This window comes from Sinocyclocheilus rhinocerous, unplaced genomic scaffold (genome assembly GCF_001515625.1).
Source record: "Sinocyclocheilus rhinocerous isolate Xijiao unplaced genomic scaffold, SAMN03320098_v1.1 scaffold650, whole genome shotgun sequence".
NCBI lineage: Eukaryota > Metazoa > Chordata > Actinopteri > Cypriniformes > Cyprinidae > Sinocyclocheilus > Sinocyclocheilus rhinocerous.
The window spans coordinates 714,725-730,043 of record NW_015638019.1 but is presented as its reverse complement, the minus strand read 5'-3'; the positions used below and the strand labels follow the sequence as shown (position 1 = coordinate 730,043).

Here is a 15,319-nt window from a genome sequence, read left to right as displayed (position 1 = left end):
AGAGCGTATCTTATCATGTCTCCACAGAAAGACACAATATGTCTCTGCTGATGGTCTTGAAAACAGAATGAGATCTGTAAGGTTTTTCGTCCTTAAACCACAGACCAGTCCGGACAAGTTCAGAGGATGTACAGTATATGTGTGCTCGTCAATGAAATAACTCTCGTTTTTAATATATGCTAATTTACATTTATCCTTTACACCGTTGCTCTGAGCAGATGCCTTTTTGTGCAGAAATATGGTCTTTTTTCAACCCTATTATCAGATGCTACATCTTTTGGGGCTACTGTATCCACAGAAGCGAGAACAAAATTGAAGATCTCATCAGCAAGGGAGCACAACACTAGGAATGCAGAATGCCGTAGCCTACGCTGTGTGTAGGCAGATAGCACAAGGCTCCAGGCAGATAGGCATCAGACTATGAACATCCAGATCACAGCTTGCAGCTGGCTCAAAGCTAAATACAACATCCAGAGGTGACTGTCTGTGAGGGCAAATGCTGAAAGGTTGTTTCATTAATTTCCCCAAACAAAACATATATATACTTTACAACATATCTTTGCATAAACATTGCGAAATTATCAACATGAAATCTTACTCTGCTCAACAAAACATATTACACAGGGTTTGGGGTTCTAAGCAAACATGAACAATGAACAGTTGCACAAATGTAGGTTGACATGAATAGGTTACAACAGCGTCGCCATTCGCCAAGAGCTACTATGTACACAGAAGGGTTGATGTTCTCGTTTATGGTTCTCTTCTTCCCCCTGCTGATATGTTGTGTGTTATGACAATACAATGTCAAATTCAATTTGCAGTGCTGATGATATGCAAATCATCATTTTTATTATTTTTTAATCATTAGTCTTTTTGTCTTGTTTTCTTGAGAAGTAAAGTTTGTAAAATAATACAACTTCACAGATTATATCACTTTTTAACCCAATTTTTCACCCCACAAATATCTATTTTCTTATTTTAAACATAAACTTGTTATTTGTCTTTATTTGTATTTCTATTTTTCTAATTCTGTCTTTTTTCTAAGATCCATTTGTAAGATGTGATCTACGAAAAAAAAAAAAAATTCTCGTTTTAAACATGTTATTTATTATTAGGTATTTATCAGGAATTTTTCAAAATACCTAAAAAATGCCTAATATTCGAAAACAACAATATCAAGAAGTTCACATGGGTTATCATAGTTAACTAAAACTAGAACTGAAACTAAAACACTTTTGTTAATTGAAATAAATCTGAAATCCAAACAATATTAGATGATAAACCTAAACTTATTTCAGTTAGTTGCAACATTTATAATTTCTCATTTAGTTTAAAGCTGGAACATTAAAATTACTAACAGGAAATAAAATAAAATTGATAAAAAATTAAAACTAAAATAAACAATACATTAAACCAAAACAGTAATGTTAAAAAAGGCAAAAGTACATATTAAAATTACTAAAAAAATTTAAAAGACCAATACAAAATATGAATAAAAAACATAATAGTATATAAATAATGTTGTTGTTATTATTATTATTATTATTATTAATGTAATAATAATCATTCTTATTCTTCTTCTTATTATTATTGCACTGTATGCATAATAATAAGTAAGTGTCACTTATGTTACATGTTATATGTTATGTTATATGTTACATTCATTTTCTGCTCATCTTTATTTTATTACGGAAGCTCTGTTGTTTCCTGTGCACTCTGTTGTGTATTCACCTGGGCTTGATAAGGCAGGAACAGTCCTCTGATTGCCTAACCCAGCCAGCTATTTTTAGCACCTTCACCGTCCTTATCATCAAGGTAAAATAAGAATGTTGCTGAGAGGGCTTAATTACGTATTTCAAACAGATGCAGCGACACAAGTCTCATTTACCCCGTTCCCTCACTCTCGCTTTTGGGACTCCGTAGTAATGAAACAGGAACTGACCTAAATATTCACTTTGCTTCACTATCGTTTCTAATTATTGAGGCTTTACAAAACTCTATGCGTTCAAAAGCATCCAAAGCTTCAGTTGTATTGTGGGAATTAAATCTTAAATTGACATTTCAAAGTCATAATTTAACTGGTGCTCAAAGGTAACCATTTTTTTTTAAAAACATGTTTTCTTGAAGCCATACAGTTACATTCAGGTCAAAGAAACAGAATTTAGTAATAAAAGCAATAAAAACACCCTTTCCCTATAACTACTCCTCAAGGTTATCCATTTATTCAGACTGTTTTATAAAGCCCACAGTTGAACAGCTCTCTGCCATGGCTGTATTCCAATCACAGCTCTCACAGCACTTTTTAACTCAAGTACACACAGCAGCAGTGCACAGCAATTAAAACTCAAAATTGATTTTTTTTTTTTTTCCAATGGAACTTTTTTTTTTAAAGGCAGCCAAGGTGTGGGAAAAATCTACTAGAATTACCTATTAGAATTTTAGCAGAAAATGCCAAGTAAAATAATTATCACATTTACCACAATTTTAAACGAGAAAAGAGAGAGAGAAAGAGAGATACAGTAACATTATGTTAAAATTAGGGTTTTATAGATAGATAAAATCTTATTTACAAAAAAAAAAAAAGTTTTAGCCTTTTTACACTACTACATGTATTTGAAATACATTTATTTCATGCTAAGTATACTACAAATACATATTTATGTTCTTAATAAAAATACCTGGCAATTGTACTTTTAGTATACTAAACCAATATACTTAAAGTCTGCTACATTTTGTGCTTAATGCACTTTAATTGTGCAGAAGTGGTGCTTAAGTCCAACCAAAAGATATACTGAGTATATTTGATTGTGCAAAAGTGGAACTATTGCAAGTAATACTTCAGGTACACTATAAATATCTTGCATTTAAAGGCCAATATTATTCAAAGATCATACAATCCTCATCAATAGTGACATTAAAACACAATTAGTCAAAGGAAAAACCTTCATCAGGTACTCGCAGGCAAAACTATGGGTGCTCCAGAGAGGGAACAAAATTTCAAAAATGAAGAGTGGATCTTGTTGCAAAATACAAAAAAAGAAAAAGAAAAACCACATCCAGGCACTCGCATAGTAAGCAAAGTAAAAAGCCTTTATTCTAAGACAGGGCTACATATTAAAAAGACACCGATGTTGTTTATCAGCTGATCCACACTTAATTTTTTAAAACACAATTTATGCTTAATATTAAGAAATGTGCAAATAGTACTCCAAATAAAGTTTAACTGTAATATTTATATAAGTAAGCCTCGAGCGATGTGTCAGTAAATATGTCAAGAGATTTGAACTATACTTCGAATGAAATAAATGCATTTTAAATATATTACTCTTTTACTCGTATACTTACGATCCTAAACCGTAATTTTGATTTGCATTCTATCTTTTCATTGTTATCGTAGTTATAAAATAGTCAGCCATTATAATCAGCTTCACAGAGGGCCTGTAAAAACCACCCTAAGAGGGCTATGACCCACTTTAAATGTTAAAACAGAACCCAAATCACACCAAAATGCCATCCCATAATGCCCTAATATGTTACCACATTTTTACAGAGAATTTCTTGCAATCCAATTTGTACTGTAAATTTAATAAGCTTTCATTCAGCCCTACTTCACGTTATGCATCTTTAAAAACCTGTGTCCACTAATATTTTACAAGAGCTGTGGAATTTTAAGTTCATGAGTATTAGCTAAGAGTGAGTGCTAGTGTATCTGTTTGGTGTCAGTGTCTGAACACGCAGTCCACTACTATCAACATGTTTACCGGGTAGTACGCACAGTACATTCGAAAAAAGTAACATTGGTAGCTACAAAATGAAAACTGTTTTGTATGTAGTTTTTCTGGGACTTTCAGAGCTCAGTATAGATGGGGAGGACCGCATTCACTTTTTGAAGAAAAGGATGAGAGGAGGAGAGAAATAAGGATTCGGAGGGGAGGAACGAACAAAACATTTGTTTGTTATCAGAGGACCTCTCTCCCAAGGTCTCCCTGTAGAGCTTCTGACCAGAACACCTCTTAGAAAGAAATCAACCACCCTGCCGCTTCACTAGAACAGTCCACTACAACCAGAAAACACCAAGCAAACAGACTCCTAACGAAGACCAATCTGAGCGGTTCAGCCCAGAACTGGAGCCCTGGAGCTAGACTAAAGGCCTCAGTTCACAAACACTGCAAAAAGCCTTCCACCTGAAAGAGAAGATGATAAAGAGGATGGTGTTGCTGATGATGCTGTACTTTAGTTTCGACTGCTTCATGCCACACACAGAAGGCATGTTTGCTGGATCTCATTTCTGCTCATTCAATGGTTCAACTCGCTATTTCTTCTGCAACAAGGTCCATGAGATTCCAAGATATATACCGAAAAATACTACATCTGTGTGAGTATAAACACACACACAAATGCACAATAAAGTGCATAGTTATTATGAATTTCACATTAGAACCCTCACTTCAAATATTTTGATGCTACCTAGTTGTTTTGGGTGTTGAAGTTACAGTATGTGTTGTTAACTAAAACCATTTAAAAATGTGTTTTCATTAATTGAAATAGAGTTTAAATCAAATTAAATAAATTTTAGATATTAGATAAATGGTATAAATAAATAATTAATTATGTTATAAATAATTGATGTAAATAAATATATTGAATATTAGATAAAACAAATGTAAATGTTGCCTTGACAACTAGCTGAAGTTCTAAAATTACTCAAATTAAAACTTAAATAAAACAAACATTGAAAGAGGAAAATGACAAAAGCAAATATAAAAAATAATATAAAACTGAAAATATAAAATGAACAGCTAATTCAACATATTAATAAATATTATAATAGTATATACATAATACCAAAATAACACTGACATAGTAAAGTGTATAGTAAAATACAAGTAGAAAATGTAGGTACATAAATCAGTATAATGAATTTTTCCTAAAAAATATTATTATTAGAAATTGCTATAAAATGTCACGACAAAATATGAACAATTTTCATTTATTGCTTATAGTTATTTATTTATTTATTTTTAGAATTTTTTTTGTAATTCAAAACAAACTACACTGAACAAAATTATAAACGCAACACTTTTGTTTTTGCCCCCATTTTTCATGAGCTGAACTCAAAGATCTAAGACTTTTTCTATGTGTGGCATTGTGCTGTGTGATAAAACTGCACATTTTAGGGTGGCCTTTTATTGTGGCCAGCCTAAGGCACACCTGTGCAATATTCATGCTGTCTAATCAGCATCTTGATATGCCTCACCTGTGAGGTGGATGGATTATCTTGGCAAAGGAGAAGTGCTCACTAACACAGATTTAGACAGATTTGTGAACAATATTTGAGAGAAATAGGCCTTTTGTGTACATAGAAAAAGTCTTAGATATTTGAGTTCAGCTCATGAAAAATGGGGGCAAAAACAAAAGTGTTGCGTTTATAATTTTGTTCAGTGTATATTGTATTCTTTAATCATGATATTTTGAATGAAAATTGATTATAGAGATGTATGCACTACTTTTCTTACATTTATTTTAAATAAAACAAAAAGATTAAATAAATAAGAATTTTAATGTGAGTTGTATAATAACGAAAGTAATAAACAACACTGACAACTTGACAGTCTAATTAAAAACTTGAGATTCTCAGTGACACGGTTATTGTTCCAGAGCTTGTTATTGTGGTTTGGAGAGAATGTGATTGACAAAGAATTCATGTTTCTTTTGCGAGACCCAGAATATTTTTTGTAATCTCAAGGCTATCGTCCCTCATACAAATTCTCAAGCCTGACATGGGGGAGTGTGTTTTTATGTTCAATGTTTGTCATGCATTGCATGAAGTCATTTGTTTTTTCAACCAGTCAAAAAAAGAGAGAGAGAGGTAAAGGTCTTTAACTTCCTCAAGCAGGTTAATGGTGAATTCTATTTCAGTTTTGAACCGACTGCCAGTCAGTTTAGATAAGGTTGAATCTATCTGAAGATGCCCAGCTGGATCACACATTTCAACCTGACAGGGCCTTTTTGTGCTCTGAGCCTCACTATGACTGTCTACGCTTTGTGTTCATTACTTTTGACTTCTTTAACTTTTCCATTTTGGAAAAAGCATCAAGAGCTTTTCAGCTTGTGTGTCTCAGCGTGTCAGACTTTCTACTCTGCACTGCAAGAACAAACAGTCCTGTGCTTGATAGGAATTGTTCATGCTGCAGATGTTTTCTCTCTTTATAACTGTAAATATCAAAGCTAATGTCTCTAAAACATTACATTCTGCACCACTAACGACACCAAACGGAATCACAAAAATAAAAATATCGCTCGCTTTCAAACACTTCCTCCATCAGCTATTTAGATAACCCACCCCAAATTCAGTCAGGGACAAATAAGTAAGGATAAAAACAGTCAAACTATGATTTAACAAAGATATAGTGCTTTTTCTAATCTTTAATATCTGTATCTCTTGTACTAGATTTACTTTCCTGCATGCTTTACAAGGATTCTTGTCCGGAGTGCTTTGTGTAATTGTGCTGTCTGCGTTTCTGAGGGATTACAGGAATGAATATCCACAGGGAGAACACACAGACACTAATGACAACGTGCAATAAGAATTACACAAAAAATCTTGAAAGTAAATAGATTATTTGCAGTCTGTAAATAGGCTACTGGTAATTGTGTTTCCATTTCTCATAACATTTCGCATCTTGAATGACCTAGTTTCTGCTATGACTCATTCTGCTCATACTAACTTTCATGAGAACCTATTAGATTCCTGAAGTGGAAGATTGGTGTAAGTTCACAAATATACTTGAAAAGAGTTTTTAGAGCACGCACACACACACACACACACACACACACACACACACTGATACTCTAAATTTAAACTGATCTCTCTAAGTCTGATCTCATGAGAAAATGAAGCTTGTATGCTTGAGAGAACGAATTTGTATGAATTTGTGCAATGTGATTTGTATGGAAAAAAGCCATGAAGGTCTGAGTTCATGCCAATTAGCCAACACATAAAATGTGATTTTGTTTTGATTTCAGCAAATCTGTTTTTGCTTGGTGTCAAAATTATAATCAGGTGGAGACAGACCACTCATTTAAAAATTAATAGGAGAATTTGTAGCATACTTTCCATTTAAGTAAAGAATGTTTGTGTGCCCATAGAAAATAGCTGTCAAGAGGTATCACTGAAAGGTTTGCAGAGTCTACGACCTTAATAAACTAGATACAAATAAGTGCTGTCAAACGATTAATCGCAATTAATCACATCCAAAATAAGTTTTTTTTAACATAATATATATGTGTGCTGTGTATATTTATTATGTATATATAAATACACACACATGCATGTATATATATTTCAGAAAAATATGTTATGCTTATATATTAAATATATTTATTTATAATATAAATTATATGAATATAAATATAGACATGTAAATATATGTAAATATTTTCTAAATATACACTGTATGTGTGTATTTATATATACATAATAAATATACACAGAAGACAGAACACATGCATATTTTATACAAACAAAACTTTTATTTTGTATGCAATTAATCGCGATTAATCGTTTGACAGCACTAATACAAATTAAGTGATTAGTAATCTAGTGAAAGCAAAAATAAGTAAATAAATAAAAACAGCCATACCTGAAATAGACATGTCAACTTTTATATAGGATTTCTTATAATACCACACTCACCTCTGAGTAGACTGTGCTATTTATAACTGTAACACATTGATGGATGGTGAATCACATCTCTTCTGTCTAATTTTGAGCAGGGAGATCAAACTGACTCAGATCAGCGTGCTTCACCGAGCAGCCCTGTCTGAACTACATGAGCTGAAGAGAATGTGAGTGCAAAGACACCGTGAAGGACACAGAGCTGTTTACTATTAAAACATGGAAGTGTATATTCAGCAAGAATCCAAAGCATTTAATCAAGCATTTAAAACCCAGAGAAACTGCTACTGAATGCTCACAACTCTTCTTGGCTTTTGGCTTCGTTTTGACAATACAAAACCGCATAAACACATGATATTTAGTCTTGATTGGATATGTTTAGACTTTCATATGGAACATGATGTTTAACAGTGACCCAAACACTATATGTATCACAGTTTTAAAATACTACAAAACCTAGGACAGAATAATTGGCAAGTGTTTTTTTTATTATTATTAAAAGAGATAAAAATCAAGTTTATTTAATCTCAGAATTTTTTTTTTATTATTATTAAAAGAGATAAAAATCAAGTTTATTTAATCTCAGAATTTTTTTTTTTTAATTATTATTAAGTCGGCATTTGCATAGTGATTTGATTTCCCCCAGTGCCCTTAAAGGAATAATTCACCCCAAATAAAAATTTGCTGAAAATGTACTCACTCTCAGGCCATACAAGATATGGATGAGTTTGTTTCTTCATCGAAACAGATTTGGAGAAAATTTGCGTTACGTCACTTGCTCACCAATTAACCCTCTACACTGAATGGGTGCCGTCATAGAGTCCAAACAACTGATAAAAACATCACAGTAATACACAAGTAATCCACACGACACCAGTGTATCAATTAATATCTTGCAAAGTGAAAAGCTGCATGTTTGTAAGAATCAAATCCATAATTATGGTGTTTTAACTTTAAACTGTTGCTTCTCGCCAAAATATGAGTCCCTAATAATGTTTCCTCCAGTAAAAAAGTCCATCCCCTGTTGTCCTTTCACATAAAAAAAACAACAACAACATTTGTTTAGAACTGTTTTGGGATGTAAATGGTGCTTGATTTTTGCATATTTCTCTCCTGATTCAGATAAGACAACTTTTTAACTGGAGAAAGCAATTTTATGGACAGTGGATATGAATAGATATTTTAGCCAGAAGTGATGATTTCAAGTTCTAAACACCTTAATGATGGATTTTTTTTTTCTTTTTGCTTCACAAAATTTTAATTGATGGACTGGAGTCGTGTGGATTACTGAAGTTTTTATCAGCTGTTTGAACTCTCATTCTGATGGCACCCATTCACTGAAGGGTGAACAAGTGATATTATGCTATTTTTTTCCAAATCTGTTCCATTAAAGAATCAAACTGATCTACATCTTGGATGGCCTGAAGCTGATTACATTTTCAGCAAATTTTCATATTTGGGTGAGTTATTGTTTGTGAGAAATCATAAAGCAAATAGTGCATCATGATAATTAAGATTTTTTTAATCATGATGATGTATTGCAATCCATTTTAAAAGTTTTAGGCATTCATATAACTATTCTCCTCCTCAGAGTGGTGTCTGAGAATGATGCTCTTGAGCGAATTGAAGACTACGCCTTCTATAACCTGACAGAGCTAAAGGAAATGTATGTTGCTGCACTACATGTGGAAATTACAACCAATTACATTCTTGTCAAAACATTATTGTAGCGATTAAAAATAGTAAGTTAAAATTTGAATCACAAATTGTAGTTAATATGAAAGACAAAACAACTTTTTTCTACCTATCCATCTATCTGACAGTACTATTACAAAATCAAAAAATCTTGTGATCCAAAAATATGCTTCCTGCTTCTGGAGACTTCCAAAGCTACAGCATCTGTGAGTTATCCTCTGTCTTCATTACTCTTGTCTAGTAAATTCTGAATCATTTTGGTGTCATGCTGTGGTTCTGCAATTTAAAGGGAGTATATTCCCACAAGAATTTCAGTCGATCATTGAGTTATGTTAAAAGTCCCGAAAGACCTCAATAAAAGCAGAATGACCTAAACACGGGTCAATATCCATATCAAATATTTCTCACAGGAAACAAAGGCTGTAGATACAAAGACAAAATACAAATGTCTCTCTGACGTATATTCAATTCATTAATCTTGTCTGTATGTGTGTGCGTGCGTGTGTGTTCCTTTAGGACTATATCAAACACTGGTCTTAAATTCCTGCCTGATTTCTCCAAGATCAACTCTGCTGCTCTTGAATTTCTATTGTAAGTCTCTACTCATGTTGTCACTGTCTTAAAGGGGTCATATGATGCGATTTCAATTTTTCCTTTCTCTTTGGAGTGTTACAAGCTCTTGGTGCATAAAGAAGATCTGTAAAGTTGCAAAGACTAAAGTCTCAAATCCAAAGAGATATTCTTTATTAAAGTTAGGAGTCAGCCACGCCTACCTAAAACGGCTCGTGCTAAGACGCCCCCACATGTCTACGTCACGATGTGGGAAGATTGCTGCTTAGGTCTTGTGGGGCAGGAGACTTTCACATGACCGGCTTGGCCACAGTAGAGACGGAGGTTTTGGTGATACCGACGATCTCTTACCTCTGGAGAGATTTGCGTGTATCCCATTTGCATCACTTTTTGTCATGCCTCGACTTCATCATGCCTGGAGCTGATCCGTGCTGGTTGCTGAGGAAATACAACACCCCGGAGCTGTGGATCACCAAATCGGCACGGAGTCCAGCCCGGGGTCGTCACATGTGGTTGCCGCAAGCTCTCTGGACGCTCTTTCGTCCAATCCGCCGGCCGCGCCATTCTCAAGCCCGCCGCCTCTGCTCACTCTAGCCCTCCGGCCGTTCCTCACGCTAGTCCGCGGCCTCCGCTCACTCTAGGCCACCGTGTGTGACGCTGTTTTCAGACTGATGAGCTTTGTAAAAATCGACGCGTTTCAGAAAGGCGGGGCATAGAGGAGAAACAAGAATGTACAGTATGTGGAAAATAATGTTTTTTGAACCTTAAACCGCATAAACACATTTCATTACACCAAATACACAAAATAATGTTCTTTTTAGCAACATCATATGCCCCCTTTAATGTATACACTGTAAAAAATAAAAAAAAAGTGACATTTACGGTAAAATACTGGAAGCTGTATTCCAATGTATTCCAAACTTTAACATAAAAAATATGGCAGCAACATTTTAGGATTTACAGTCTGAATTTACATTCACAGTATGTGAATTCAATGTTAATTAAGTAATGTTATTATACCCACCTATTAAAGTACTAATATCTATTTTGTAATACACTGATAAACACCAATAACAGGTGGTGATGAGAAAGTCGAACCAAAGCTCATCACAAACAGCTTTTCACAAGCAAAAAAGGTAAATACTGTCATGCAGGGAATTCTGGGAATGTCAATGTACGTTTTTTCACTGTAAATTATACAATGACTTGTTCTTATTCACTTCCAAAAACCAACAGTATTTTACTGAAAAATTACATTAACTGTAATTACAGTTATTCACCATATACAGTACGGAAACTTACTGTGAACCAATTAACAGGTTTTTACTGTAGCATTTTTACAGTCTTTTACTGTTAAAATCACGCTAATTTTTTGCAGTGTATTTTTAATTGGTTTGGGTGGATTCCTATTCAAAAAACATACAACTTGTAAACATTTACAAAGAATTTATCAATATAGTACAGCTGATCTATGTTAAATCTATGCTATGTCTTCGTTACAGTGATATAGTAACGCTTTCCTCGGATTGACCAGTGCCACCATAACTGAGCTGTAAGTGTGCAAGTGTGTGATTGATTATTCCCAAAGAGTTATTCTTTATAATGAGGAGTGAATATGATGGGTTGTTGAATTGTTGAAAATGAATGTACACACTTAAATTGAATATAGTTTGTCTTGGAGTTCATAAAAAAAGCTGTTTAAACAATTTTTTAATAATACTGCAGCAAAATTACATGTATTGAATATTTACATTTTTACAATACACAAAAATGGAACTTTCAGTTACCAGAATAATTAAGAGATTAAATTAACAGATTTTTACTTTATTCACTATCAGTTTAAAGGTTTCTTTTATTCAGCGCATTAAATTGACATTTATGTATATTTAAGATAAATGCTGTTCTTTTGAACTCTCTATTCATTCAAAGAATTAAAAAAAAAAAGTGTCATGGTCGTCACAAAAAACTGTCTTCAACATTGATGTTAATGAGAAATGTTTATTGAGCACCAAATCAGCATATTATTTACAGATCTTCTTTATGCACCAAGAGCTTGTAACACTCCAAAGAGAAAGGAAAAATTTAAATCGCATCATATGACCCCTTTAAGGATCATGTGACACTGAAAACTGGAGTGACGATGCTAAAAATTCAGCTTTGTCATCACAGGAATTAGTTACAGTGTAAAATATATTAAAACAGAAAAGTTATTTCATGACTTTTTTTAAACATAAAAAAAAACTTACCAACCCCAAACTTTTGAAAAGTGGCCTAACTTAATGTACTATTGCAGGAGATTAACAGAGAATGGGATACGTGCGATAGACAGCTATGCCTTTGATGGTACCAAAATTGAAAAACTGTGAGTTCAGTTACATCCTTTATATATTCAAAAATTAGCATCTCACATAAAACCTCTAATCTTTCATTGAATCCCCTGCTCTCTCTTTCTCACAGCTTTCTCATGGGAAACCAGCAGCTGAGTCATATCCACCCGTACGCCTTTATAGGAGCTGAAGGCCCCATCGTTCTGTAAGCATTAACAACGCTGACTTTCAACAACAATACAACTCACCAGCTGGAGCACCACACACCCACTATATGTCCTCAGGACAAACTCTTACAGCAACGCCTGTTTCACTCACACTAACCTCTGTTACCTGGTTTAGTTCAGCAACAAGCTATACACCCAGTCCTGCACTGAACACTGAAATGCCTGCTGTCATTACAGGGACATCTCACATACTTCTGTCCATACCCTGCCAGAAAGCATGCTGAGGACTCTTAAGCTTCTGACGGCCACCTATGTCAGTTCTCTGAGAAAGCTTCCCAGCCTGGAGCTGTTTACTGAGCTCAAGCAAGCTAACCTGACCTACGCCAGCCACTACTGTACCTTCAAAAACTTCAAGAAGCACAAGTCAGTTACACACTGCATAAAAAAAAAAAGTTCATCATGTTATAATTTACTCATCCTTATATTATTCCAAACCTGTGCGGCTTGCTTTTACAAAAGGAGATGCTGCTCTTTCCATACAATGTAATTAGATGGTAACAAATGCTGCAAAAGCTGCCAAAATTGTCAAAAAGTTAGTTCATACCTAGACGAATATTTGGTGAGAAAATTTGGTATGACAAACATTTTAATTTAAATGAGCAGCTATTCCATCTATTAAGACACAAATATTTTATTTATTTATTTATTTATTTAATGGAGAGAGCTTCTAATCTTTTCCATCGCATTCCGAATAAAGCTGGCTAACCAATCAGATTTGCACTTTTGGTCAAACTTTAATTTGGTTAACTTTAGTTTGATAAACACTATAGCTAATACAAAAATCTTAACAGCTGTTTGAAAATATGTAAATACTGTTTGACGTCCTTTCTTCTCTGTGACAAGCAGGTGTCAGAAACGTAGAGTTCCGCAGCACTTTGCATATCGTATTAATTTCTGCTTTTTTATAAGCACCACCTACTGTCAGAGAGTGAATTTGCACTTTCATTCATTCCGTTTTTCATGCATTTGTTTGAACACACAAATTACATGCGAAAATAAGACCGAATATTAGTGCAAAATATTCCAACACACTCTCATGGCGATTCGTGATTATATTTTGTATATATTATTCGCATTATTTAATAAATATTTGTAAATATTTAACCTTTTGAATAATTCATATGAGTTTGTGTTTTTGTACAATCTGCTTTTGTAAGTTTAGGTGTTGTGTTAGGGATGGGCCCTCATGCTTATGTTTTTTTTCCTAAAATTTCTAAAGAATCACATTGTACAAATTCATACAAACAAAGCTCTCATATAGCTTCAGAAGACTTGGAATATCACACACGAGTCATATCAACTGCTTTTATGATGCTTTTTATTGTCATTTTAAGAGCTGGTCACCATTCGCTTTCATTGTCTGGAAAAGGGCAGCGTGAACATTCTGCTAAACGTGTCCTTTTCAGTTCCTTATAAAAAAAGACATAGATGTTTGAAACAATATGAGGATAAGTAAATGGTGATGTAATTTTCTTCCTTTAATACTGAAAGCTCAACTGTACCTGCTCACACAGGTCTGTGAAGAATCAAATGTGTAACGATTCTGGTGCCCTCCTCTTGGAACCATACTTTTTTGAAGACCACTGTAAGGATGAAATAGAAGTGACCTGCTACCCCAGACCAGATGCATTCAACCCCTGCGAGGACATCATGGGTTTTACATTCCTGCGGGTTCTGATCTGGTTCATCAGCATATTGGCCATGGTGGGCAACTGTGCTGTCCTCCTGGTGCTCCTTACGAGCCGCTATAAACTGACTGTTCCCAGGTTTCTAATGTGCCACCTGGCTTTTGCGGACTTTTGCATGGGCATTTACCTGTTGATCACCGCTGCCAAGGACATTCAGACACAGTCCCGCTACTACAACTGGCATAGACTGGCAGATGGGAGCTGGGTGCCATGCGGCAGGCTTCTTCACAGTTTTCTCCAACGAGCTGTCTGTTTACACTCTGACTGCCATTGCCCTGGAGCGCTGGCACACCATCACTTACGCTATGCAGCTGCGCCTGCGCCATCCCTGCACAATAATGGCGGCTGGGTGGCTTTTCGCCCTGCTGACTGCTCTGATGCCCATTTTGGGAGTGAGCAGCTACAGTAAGACCAGCATCTGCCTGCCAATGGATGTAGAAACGGTGATTTCACAAGGTTAAGTGATGCTGTTGCTCCTACTCAACGTAGCTGCTTTTCTAATCGTATGTGTCTGTTATATGAGCATCTACCTGACCGTACACAATGCCACCTTCGTTCCTGCCAATGCAGACATGCGTATAGCAAAGCGCATGGCTGTGCTCATCTTCACCGACTTCCTGTGCATGGCTCCCATCTCGTTTTTCGCCATCTCTGCATCCTTAAAGCTACCGCTAATCACCGTCTCTCATGTTAAATTCTTGCTGGTGCTTTTTTACCCCATAAATTCCTGCTCAAACCCGTTTCTCTATGCCTTCTTCACCCAAACCTTCAAGAGGGATTTCTTCATTCTGACCAGCCGATTCGGCTGCTTTAAATCGCGTGCGCACATTTACCGCACAGAGATCTCTTCGGGGCAAAACGGAGCCATGGTGCCTTCGCTAAAGACTAGTGATGGAACACTGTATTCCTTGGTACACGTCGCCCAAGTGCACTGATCAAGCTGAAATGAAGATAAAGAAGGAAAGACGTGGAATCTGGATATGAAATTCTGGAAGATTTCTATAGCATGCAATAGTGTAAAGTCATCTCATATTGATTTTGTGTACTTACAGTGCTTGACCTCTCGGGTCAAATGATTCAGATGTCTTTAGAAGTACATACTCCATTCCCAAGATGCTACTTCATTGACCTTTG

At 35.0% G+C, this 15,319-nt stretch overlaps 1 pseudogene; it reads left to right on the top strand.

Annotated features, from left to right (window-relative positions):
* Positions 1-4,208: 4,208 nt before the first annotated feature.
* Positions 4,209-15,120, top strand: LOC107749387 (follicle-stimulating hormone receptor-like; annotated as a pseudogene).
* The last annotated feature ends 199 nt before the right edge of the window (positions 15,121-15,319 follow it).